The following is an 11208-nucleotide window of genomic DNA, read 5'->3' as shown; positions in this document are numbered from 1 at the left end:
ACATGCAAACATATGTTTATTGCAGCACTATTCACAATAGCAAAGACTTGGAACCAACCCAAATGTCCATCAATGATAGACTGAATTAAGAAAATGTGGCACATATACACCATGGAATACTATGCAGCCATAGAAAAGGATGAGTTCATGTCCTTTGCAGGGACATGGATGAAGCTGGAACCATCATTCTGAGCAAACTATCGCAAGGACAGAAAACGAAACACCACATGTTCTCACTCATAGGTGGGAATTGAATCATGAGATCACTTGGATACAGGTTGGGGAACATCACACACTGAGGCCTGTCGTGGGGTGGGTGGCTGGGGGAGGAACAGCATTAGGAGAAATACCTAATGTAAATGACAAGTTGATGGGTGCAGCGAACCAACATGGCAACTATATACCTATGTATCAAACCTGCACGTTGTGCACATGTACCCTAGAACATGAGGTACAAAAAAAAGAAAAAATAAGAATATTGTTAAAATATCAATACTACTGAAAGCAATCTATAGATTCAATTTAATCATTATCAAAATACCAATTACATTTTTCACAAATTTAGAAAAAGTAATTCTAAAATTCTTACAGTATCACAAAAGATGTCAAATCGCTATAGCAATCTTGAGCATAAAGTACGAAGTTGGCTCGGGCATGTCTAAAATGTCATCTGGAAGCTAGGGCCTGGAACAGGGCCCCACAACTCTGAGAAGTGCCCTATGCTGCTTTGGCTTAGCTGGCATTTAAGATGTAAGACAAACTTCTCACCACTCTTTTCTCTCCTCCCTACAAGTGGAAGAATGGGGTCTCTTTTGGACCCATGCTTTGCAGCCTAGTTTCAGGGGATGGGTGATGCCAGCACTCTGTTAGTTGCCCCAGCTGGTGTCTCAGTAGGTTGCATGCCCCACTAGTCTACTCTCTCTGGGCCTAGTCCAGTACTAGTACTCATCTAAGAGTTGCAGGCCTTGTGGCCTAGACTGCCTTTCTCCTATGTTACATAAATAACCTGTTAATCTGCATAATAGATTATGTAAATAGCCTATTAACCTAGTAATCTTTGAATGAGCTGGGAATCCAGCATCTAGTTCAAACACTAAATTTCCTTGCAGGCAGAGGGTATGAAGTGTCCAAGTGTCCAAGTCACAACTACTAAGACAAGAGGTTAAATACCCAGAGGGTATGAAGTGTCCAACTATCCAAGTCACAACTACTAAGACAAGAGGTCCAATGCCTGGGGATAATCCTGACCTGTGGAGATCCTAAATTCTCCCCAGAATGAATATAGGTCATCCTTAAAATACCTACCCCAACCACCCAAAAGCTACTTCAGGCCTTTCTGGGAATCACAGGATATTGCAGACTTTGGATACTGGGGTATGATAGAATTGCTAAGTCCTTAATCAGACTTAAAAAAAAATGACTAATAGAAACTCGCTTTTCTGGGGAAAATATCAGGAGCAAGCTTTTAGGCAGCTAAAAACTGCCCTCTCACAAGTTCTAGCCCTTGGACCACCCATACTAACCAAACCATTTCAGCTTTTTGTTACTGAAAGACAAGTTGTAGCCTTAGGAGTCCTAATTCAAACCATAGGGCTAATCAAATCTCCAGTAGGTACCTTTTCAACGAACCTAGACCCAGTTGCATGAGGGTGACCACACTGCCTCAAGATAGTGAGTGCAGCAGGGCTCCCATACTAGGAGGCCCTCAAAATCACCATGGGACAGTTAATCCAGATCCTGCCATCACACCATACAGGCCCCTTATTGAACATAAAAGGGCCACAATGGTTCACTGACAACAAACTGTTGAAGTACCAGGGCCTGTTACTAGAAAACCCACAGGTAACAGTTTAGCGGTACTCCATCCTCAACTCAGCCAACCTTACTTCCACTACCAGGAAACAATAACCTGGCACATTTATGCTGTGAAATACTTAACCAAATTTATGCCAGCTTGGAGGACTTAGAGGATCAGCTTCTGGACAATCCAAACAAAATATGATTTTCAGATGGGAGTAGTTTTATCTGGAATAGAGCTAGACATGCAGGGTACTTTATAGTGTCCCTTTCCCAAGTCATAGAGATAAAAGCTCTGTCCCGTGGGGACCTCAGCACAACTAGTGGAACTCATCACGTTGACAAGGGCAGTACAGATCCCAAATCTTAGATCTACTAGATGCTGTTCACTTGACCCAGGAGGTGGCAGTAGTACCCTGTGAGAGACACCAGAGGGGCTCCAATGAAACTGCACAAGAAAATAGGATGACCAACCCCAAACTAAAGAGGCAGCTGTCTCAAAGGATACTTACCTGGGGCCTTACTCCCATTGCTCCCCACTGAATTATCCCCTCTCCAATACCCTCAGGAAGAAATAAATTGAACCACCCAACGTAGGTATCAAAAAGAAACCAATAAATGGTACAAACTTGGGGAACTTCTCCATCTACCAAGGGCCTCCCAAGGGTAGAAGGTCATCACGAGTTCACACAACTCCTGCCACGTTGAAAAGGACAATCTACGGCAAATATGTAAATTAATGTTTAGTAGTGTATTATTCCATTCTTGCATTGCTGTGAAGAAATGCCTGAGACTGGGTAATTTATAAAGAAAAGAGGTTTAATTGTCTCATACTTCTACAGGCTGTACAAAAAGGCTAGCTACCTTTCACAAGAACACCACCAAGAGGATGATGCTAAACAATTCATGAAGGATCCACCCCCATAATTCAACGACCTCCCACCAGGCCTCACCTGCAGCAATTTGACATGATATTTGGTTAAGACACAGATCCAAACTATATCAAGTAGATAGGAAGAGAATAAACAAAACTATTCAACATGTTTGTCAACCTTTCAACTTGTGCATCATAAGTAATCCCCAAAGAGGGAGCCCCCAAGTCCAACCCAAAGGACAGGTACATACCCTGGGGAGGACTGGCAGTTGCACTATACTCAGCTCACCACATGCTGTGGGCATAAGTACTTCTTGGTCTGTGTAGACACCTTCACAGGATGGGTACAGGCCTATCCCACAAGGACTGAAAAGACACAAGAGGCAGCTAATTCCTCCTAAGGGAACTCATTCCCCAATTCGGGCTTCCTAGGTCACCGCAAATAGACGATGGTCCATCCTTAATTTCCCAAACGAATCAGCAGGTCAGTTCTGCCTAGGCATAAAAGGGTACCTTCACTTTGCCTGGAGACCACCATCTTCAGGGAACCTGAAAAGAACTAGCTAAACCCTCAAACACATCCTCAATAAACTCTGTCAGGAAACAGTACAGACATGGGTGGACCTCTTACCTTTAGTTCTCCTTCAGATTTGTGTTGCCTCTCAGACCCCTTTGCAATTAAGCCCCTTCAAGGCCTTATATGTTAGGCCATTCCTGTATTCTGACTTACTGCTAGATGAAGAAACTGCTAAAATCAACCAGTATGTCTCTTTTCTAGCAGACCTCCATCAAGCCCTCCAGGAATATGGGTTAAAAACAAACACAAAATTAGAAGAGAAAAAATCTCCACCTCTATATCCTCCAAACTCACTGGTTCTCCTCAAAGCTTGGAAGAATAGAACCCCAAATTCCCAACTAACTCCAGTCAAAGAGAGACCCTTTACTGTTGCATTTTCTATTTCTACCCTCACAGCCATTAAAGTAACAGAGATTAGCAGCTGGATACACTACACCTGAGTGAAGTATTGGAAAGGCCCTTAAACACTGGAACTGAATCCAACGACTTCAACTCCAGAATACATTGTGAACAATTGAAGGATCTGAAATTCCTCTTTAGATGGAAAGATAACCAATGCCTCCGCAGATCCTTTCACCTCAAAGTAATATAATTCCAATATTAGGAATACTGTTTGCAATAGCATCACTTATTCACCTTATTTTAACCCTAACCTGTATGCCCCCCCAAAGTCCCAATAGAAACTACTTTGTTGCTAATTTTTCTTCACCTTAACTTACTTTCGGGCAATTCCCTTTACAACTTGATTTGTTACTAATTTCTCTTTTTCACAATCTCATTATGGCACAATGGGCCCACTCCTGCTAATTCTCATTTTCACCTCTTTACTAGCAGCACAGTACCATCTTGATTTTTCTTAATTGGAAAAAGCACTACAGTTGCTTCAAAGCACAGAATTTCCTTACTCCAACAACTGCTGGTTATGCACTAGCTCTTCTTCTAAAACACCAGAGATAACTTATCCTGTGTCGCCCAGAGATTGGATGAGAATAGAGGCAGAACTACACATTTTGTATCAATGGCATCATAATCTAAAAGGAATAATCAGGTCTTCAAATAGGCTTCTTACAAAAGTAAAGCAAGATTTCCCTGATACCTGTGAGAAGTCTCCCATTTTTGAGCCCCTCTTTACTAATATCACCTTAGTGGGGGCAGCCCCTATTTGTGTCATAATCAAAAAGGAAAATGGAATGGATGTAAGTGCTCTTCCCAGTACAGTCTATAATGTCACTATCACCATAGACTCTAGCCAACAGATCTACCAAACATACCCCCACAGCCAGGTCCAACATCAACCAGTATTTCCCAAACCTCCAAGTATTACCTTTCCTCAAGGGACACTGCAAGATAAATCCACTCAGTTTTGTCGGGAATGCCCAAACACATGCAGTACTCAAAATTTCTGGTTCCATCCTACTGATTACACCCATGTATGCAAATTGCCAATCTCAGTGCTACAGAAGAATGGGTTCTATTGGAACAAACTCAAAATTCTCTTTTTTGGGAGAATAGAAACAAGGGAGCTAATCAGAGCCACACCTCATGCACCCAAATCTTGGCGGTCATGACCATATCCACCATCAATCTGAGCAAGTCAGCAACCTCAGGATTTTCTATACCTACTTTTACCCCCTTATTTGGTTTTGACATCTCTATTTGTCTTAAAACCTGAGAAGTCTTTCATATTGTTGGTCATTCAGTTCACCAATGCCTCCCCACTGAATGAACTGGAACTTATACTATATGCTATGTATCCCTGGACATCTTCATAGCTCCTGGAAATCACTCCCTTCCAATACCAATCCATGGGCATTCCATCTTGCCCAGGTTGAGGAGGGCTATCCAATTAATTCCACTTCTTGTGGGACTCGACATCACAGCCAGTACAGGAGCAGAAATTGCTGGAGTCACACATGCCTCCTAAACCTATAGCCAACTCTCAACAGAAATAGCCAACAGTATTGATGCCATGGCTAAAACCTTAGCAGCCATGCAAGAAAAAATTGACTCTTTCACAGCCATGGTCCTCTAGAAATGCCAAGAGCCATATATGTTAATGGTAGCACAGGGAAGAATTTGTTTAACCTTAGATGAAAAATGTTGTTTCTGGGTAAATCAATTAGGAAAAATGCAAGACAGCATCAGACAACTCAAAAATCAAGCCTCCCATTTATGAGAACAATTTATGAGAAATTAAGAAGGAACCTGAAATGGTTTTTCTGGACTTTTCCCTTTTTAGGCCATCTTTTCATTCTATTACTTTTGCTCCTTTTTGGTCCATATCTTCTCAATCTAATAACCCAATTTTTCTCCTCTTGCATTCAAGCTGTCAAGCTCCAGAAGATCATCAGTGAAGGATAAGTAAAGGATACTGTCCTCTCAATACTCACGAGTCAGCCTTCTATAGGGGACCACTGGATTGTCCATCAGTGGAATATGACAGAGGCAAAACCCTACCTGTGTTCATTGAACCTGGTTGGGCACCATTGTTGCTGGCCTATGGAGCCACCCTTCCCTGACAACTAGCAAGAGTCTGAGACCCATGGGCCAAACACTGCCCCTCTGTCAGCAAGAAGCAGTTACAGAAGACTGACCTTCACCCATTATCCCAAAGAATTGGGTCTCAGACTTTTGAAGGCAGAATGTTAGAGTAGGTAGTTATACAGATATGAGCAGAGTGGGAGAGGGCCCTGCCAAAATGGCAGGCACTCACTGGCTGATAATCAGGTGATTATACAACTTCTTCCTCTGGGATAATAAGTGAGGGCCCCAGAAATGTAGGCACTCATCAGATGATGGTTAGGCAATCACAAAACTGTTTCTCTGAAATGATAAGTGGCCACGACTGGCACTAAGCGGTAGAGAAGTTCCCAAAGGATAGGAGATATCTGGAGCCAGCAAACCACAATTCCTTGATAAGGTCTTAAATATGCACAGTAGGGGGCAAAATGACCGAGTTTGACTGGTATATGGCCTTCCTCTGGGGGCACTCGATCAGTAAAAGAAATGCCCCAAGTGAGCATGGGCACAACCTCAGTAAACATACTGCACATGTGGCCCCTCGAAAGTGATGACAGGTCACTGTTCATGAATCAAAGAAATATCCCAGCCCAAGGGAGGGATAAATCAAAGGAATAGAAAAGAAAACCTGGAACCAAGACAGGATATAAAAATCCCAAGCCACAGACTGAGTATGGCACTTGATCTCTCAAGTTCCTCTCTTGGCCGTCTTCCAAATGTACTTTGCTTCTTTTAACAAAATTCTGCCTCTGCTTTAAAATTTGCCTCCATCTCTCAGTTGAACTCTTTTTTCTAAGAAGACAAGGGCTGGAATTGCTGTGGAAATGCCACCAGTTGCAGACCCATCGCTGGTAACACACCCAACACTGAAGCGCCCAGATATGTGAAAATCGAGCAAAATATAATTAGAGCTAAAGAGAAATATAGAGTCCAATACAATAATACAATAATAGCTAGAGACTTCAATGCCTCACTTTCAGCACTGGACAGATCTTTCAGACAAAAAAATGTACAAAGAAATATCAGACTTCATTTGAACTATAGAACAAATGGATCTAATGATTTACAGATATTTCATGCAATGGCTACAAAATACACATTCTTTGCCTCAACACATTAATCATTCTCAAGGATAGACCATATGTTAGGTTATAAAACAAGTCTTAAAACATTTTTTAAAAGTGAAATAATATTAAGCATATTCTCTGACCACAACGGAATAAAACTAGAAATTAATAAGAAGAGCAACTTTGAAAACTATGAAAATACATAAAAATTAAACAATATGCTCCTGAATTACCAGGGCATCAATGAGGGAATTCAGAAAAAAAATGAAAAAATTATTAAAGGAAATGATAATGGAAATAAAACATACCAAAATCTATGGGATACAGCAAAAGTTGTATTAAGATGAAAATTTATAGCTATAAGTGGCAACATCAAAAAAAGAAAAACTTCAAAGTAGCAATTTAGTGATACATCTTAAAGAACTAGAAAAGCAAGAGCAAACAAAATATGAAGTTAGTAGAAGAAAAGAAGTAATAAATATCAGAGCAGAAATAAATAAAATTAAATGAAAAAATACAAAACATCAATGAAACAAAAAGTTTGTTTTTTAAAAAAGCTAAACAAAATTGAAAAATCTTTAGCCAGATTAACAAAGAAAAAAAGAAAGAAGATCCAAGTAAATAAAATCAGACATGAAAAAGGAGACATTACAGCAGATACTGCAGAAATTCAAAAATCACTAGTGGCTACTATGAACCAATCATTAGTGGCTACTATAAGCCAATAAATTTGAAAACCTAGAAGAAATTGACAAATTTCTAGACACATACAACATATCTAGATTGAACAAGAAAGAAATCCAAAACCTGAAAAGACCAACAACAAGTAACAAGATCAAAGCCATAATAATAAGTTTTTGAGTAAAGAGAAGCCCAGGAACAAATGACTTAACTGCTGAATTCTACCAAACATTTAAAGAACTAATACCAATTGTACTCAAACCATTCCAGGAAATAGAGGAGAGAATACTTCCAAACTCATTCTATAAGCCAATGTTATCCTGATACAGAAACCAAGGACACATGGAATAAAGGAAATTACAGGCCAATATCACCGATGAATATTGATGCAAAAATCTTCAACAAAATATGAGCAAGTGGAATTCAAAATACGTTAGTTAGATTATCACTAGGAAGAGGGATTTATTCTCAGGATGTCAGAACGGTTCAACATATGCAAATCAATGTAATACATCATATCAAATGAAGGATAAAACCATATGATCATTTTAATTGATGCTGAAAAACCATTTGATAAAATCAAATGCCCTTTTATAATAAAAACCCTAAAAAAACTTGGTATAGAAGGAATATACTTCAACATAATAAAAGGCATATATGACAGACCCACAGTTAGTGTTATCCTGAATGGGGAAAAACTGAAAGCCTTTCCTCTAAGATCTGGAACACAAGGATGCCCACTTGCACCACTGTTATTCAAAATAGTATTTAAGGTTCAAGCTGCAAAATCAGACAAGAGAATGAAATGAAAGGTATACAAATTGAAAGGAAAGGAGTCATATTTTCCTTATTTGCAAAAGATATAATCTTATATTTGAAAAAACCTAAAGACTCAACAAAAAACTATTAGGACTGATAATTTCAGTTAAGTTAGAGGATACAAAACTAATTTACAAAAATCAGTAGCATTTCTATAGTCCAACAGTGAACAATCAGAAACACAAATTTAAAAACTACACAATAGAATACTATGCATCCATAAAGACGATGGCAATCCTGTTTTTTGCGACAATGTGGATGAACTGGAGGGCATTATCTTAAATCAAATAAGCCAAATACAGAAAGAAAAATACTACATGATCTTATTCATATGTGGAATCTTAAAAAGTTGAGAGTAGAATGGTGGTTACCAACGGCAGGGGTATTTAGCAGGGAGTGGGAATTTGAGAGATGGTGGCCAAAGAATGCGTAGCTATAGCTACATAAAAGAAATAAGTTCAAGAGATCTACTGTGCAACGTGGTCACTATAGTGGTGATGATATATTGTATTTTTAAAAAACACACAAGAATTTAATGTTAAGGGATCTCACCACAAAAACTTTGACTATGTGAGGTGATGCATTTGTCGATTGCCTGGATTTAACCATTTTACAGTATATGTATATACTTAAATGTCATGCTGCACATAATAAATACATACAAATTAATCTGTCAATTTAAATAAATGCATAAAAATGTTGAGGACCTTAAATAATAATAAGCCTTCTCATATATTGAGACAAGATTCTGGAAGAGAGTAAGGGGAAAACAGATATAACTAGGGAGTTTAACTTTGAATTGACCAGTGAAACAATAAGGAACACTTCTGAGAAAAGGCTGAGAAGCCATTATTCACAGTTACTCTCCCCACTTTATCTTCCCCAGAGGAAAACTGGGACTCTAAAATAAAATGTGGCCACTTTGCCGAAAACGAAAAAGTTATATTTTCTTTGTACAACTGGGTGCTCGTAGGAGTTAATCTGGGGACCTTAACCAGAATCTATATAAAGTGTCTATCTAAAACATGAGCGGATGATAACTGTGCTAAGTTAGCACAAAGGGAAAAATATGTATGACAGCACCCAGGATAAGCAGCAAAAGCAATACTGTTAATTAGAACATTTTCTTAAACAATAAATTTCTGAAAGGTTAAACCTTAAATTCCTCAGTAGAAAGCATTTGTATTTTTACATAACTCAACTTAAAGTACCCATATCAGCCATGGGCTAAAAACTTAATAAAATCAACTTCAGTTCAATACATCAATTTTAGTGTTTTCTCAGTCATTTCTCTTTTAAAACAACTCAGGATTTTCTTCCTTCTTCCCTGAGCTCCAACGAAGCTCTGAATTCACTTATATGGAGTCAAAGAGTCAGATTTTGATCGGTGTCCTGCTACAACACTGGTTGGTATTTGCTATTATATTTGTATTCCTATTGCTTTGGTTATTGTGACAGATTATTAGGAGCCCAAACCTGCATATATTAGCATCCTGTGAGATGTAATCATGTTCTTATTAGACACTCACAAAGACATTCTATTTAGCATCCTCTACTAGGGCTTCACCCAATCCCAAACACAAGAACCCTGCTAACCTGTTAGCCAACACCTCATGTTTTACTTTTTAGATAAACAGCAGGCCTTTTCTGAAACATGAGAAAGTGTATTGCACTCCATGCAACAAATCATGGTGGGCAGGAATCTGTGAAGCTAAGCTCAATAAAGATTCCTCTCACAGTTATTACTAGAGGAAATGGGACTTCTTGTTCAAACTTCTTTTTAGTCCTTAGCTTAAGAAAAGGAGACCACTAGAGAGTAAAGCACTAGAAAACAAATCACTCCCATCTTATTTTCTTCAAAACTTATGAGATTTCTGCCATATAAGATGAGAGTTTCAAATTTTGATGATAGTGTGGGATGGCAGAATCCTTCGATTGGGAAAGAGCCATTCTCAGGGATTATATGCATATGTAATTATTCCATCATTCCATCAGCTTTACATTCACCTCCAAGCTTATGTATACCCTTGCCTCCAAACCCTAATATAAGGGAGTTATATTAATTGGAAACTACAATCAATTCAATCCCCTTACTCATTATTGCTCTATTTGGGTTTTCTTTTTCTTCATGATTCAGTCTTGGTAGGCTGTGTGTTTCTAGGAATTTACACATTTCTTCTAGATTATTCAATTTGTTGATGTAAAATTATTCATAATATTCTCTTATGATTCTTTGTATTGCTGTGGGATCCACTGTAATGTCTCCTCTTTCTTTTCTAATTTTATTTGAATCTTCTCTCATTTTTTCTTAGTCTAGCTAAGTGTTTGTTGATTTTGTTTGTCTTTTCAAAAAACAAACTCTTAATTTTGTTCATCTTTTATATTTTCTCCAGCCTCTAATTTATTTCTGCTCTGTTCTTTTTTAAAATATGGAACACTTCAAAAATTTGCATGTCATGCTTGCACAGGGCTCATGCTACCGTTCTCTGTATCGTTTCTATTTTAGTATATGTGCTGCTGAAGTGAGCACTCTGCTGTATTCTTTATTTCCTTCCTTCTACTAACTTTGAGAGTAGTTTTTTCTTCTGTTTCTAGTTCCTTCACATGTAATGTTAGCTGGTTTATTTAAGCTATCTTTTAATGTAGAAATTTATTGCTATAAATTATCTTAGAACACCGTTTGCAGCCTTTTGAAAGTTTTGGTATATGGCCCTTTAAGTTTTCTTTGTCTCAAGATATATATATATATATATATATATATATATATATATATATATATATATATATATATACACACACACACATATACATACACACATACATACATATATATCCTGAGACAGAGTCTCGCTCTGTCACCCAGGCTGGAGTGC

The 11208-nt window shown here is 38.4% G+C and overlaps 1 non-coding gene across 1 annotated transcript; it reads right to left on the bottom strand.

Moving 5' to 3' along the window:
* Nucleotides 1-10758: 10758 nt before the first annotated feature.
* LOC112207153 (U6 spliceosomal RNA) lies at nucleotides 10759-10865 on the bottom strand. Its single transcript, XR_002941619.1, has one exon. It is a non-coding gene; the product is annotated as a U6 spliceosomal RNA (small nuclear RNA).
* Nucleotides 10866-11208: the final 343 nt, after the last annotated feature.

This window comes from Pan troglodytes, chromosome X, assembly GCF_028858775.2.
Source record: "Pan troglodytes isolate AG18354 chromosome X, NHGRI_mPanTro3-v2.0_pri, whole genome shotgun sequence".
Classification (NCBI taxonomy): Eukaryota; Metazoa; Chordata; class Mammalia; order Primates; family Hominidae; genus Pan; species Pan troglodytes.
The sequence above is the reverse complement of the archived record's forward strand: the minus strand, read 5'-3'. Positions and strand labels throughout refer to the sequence as shown.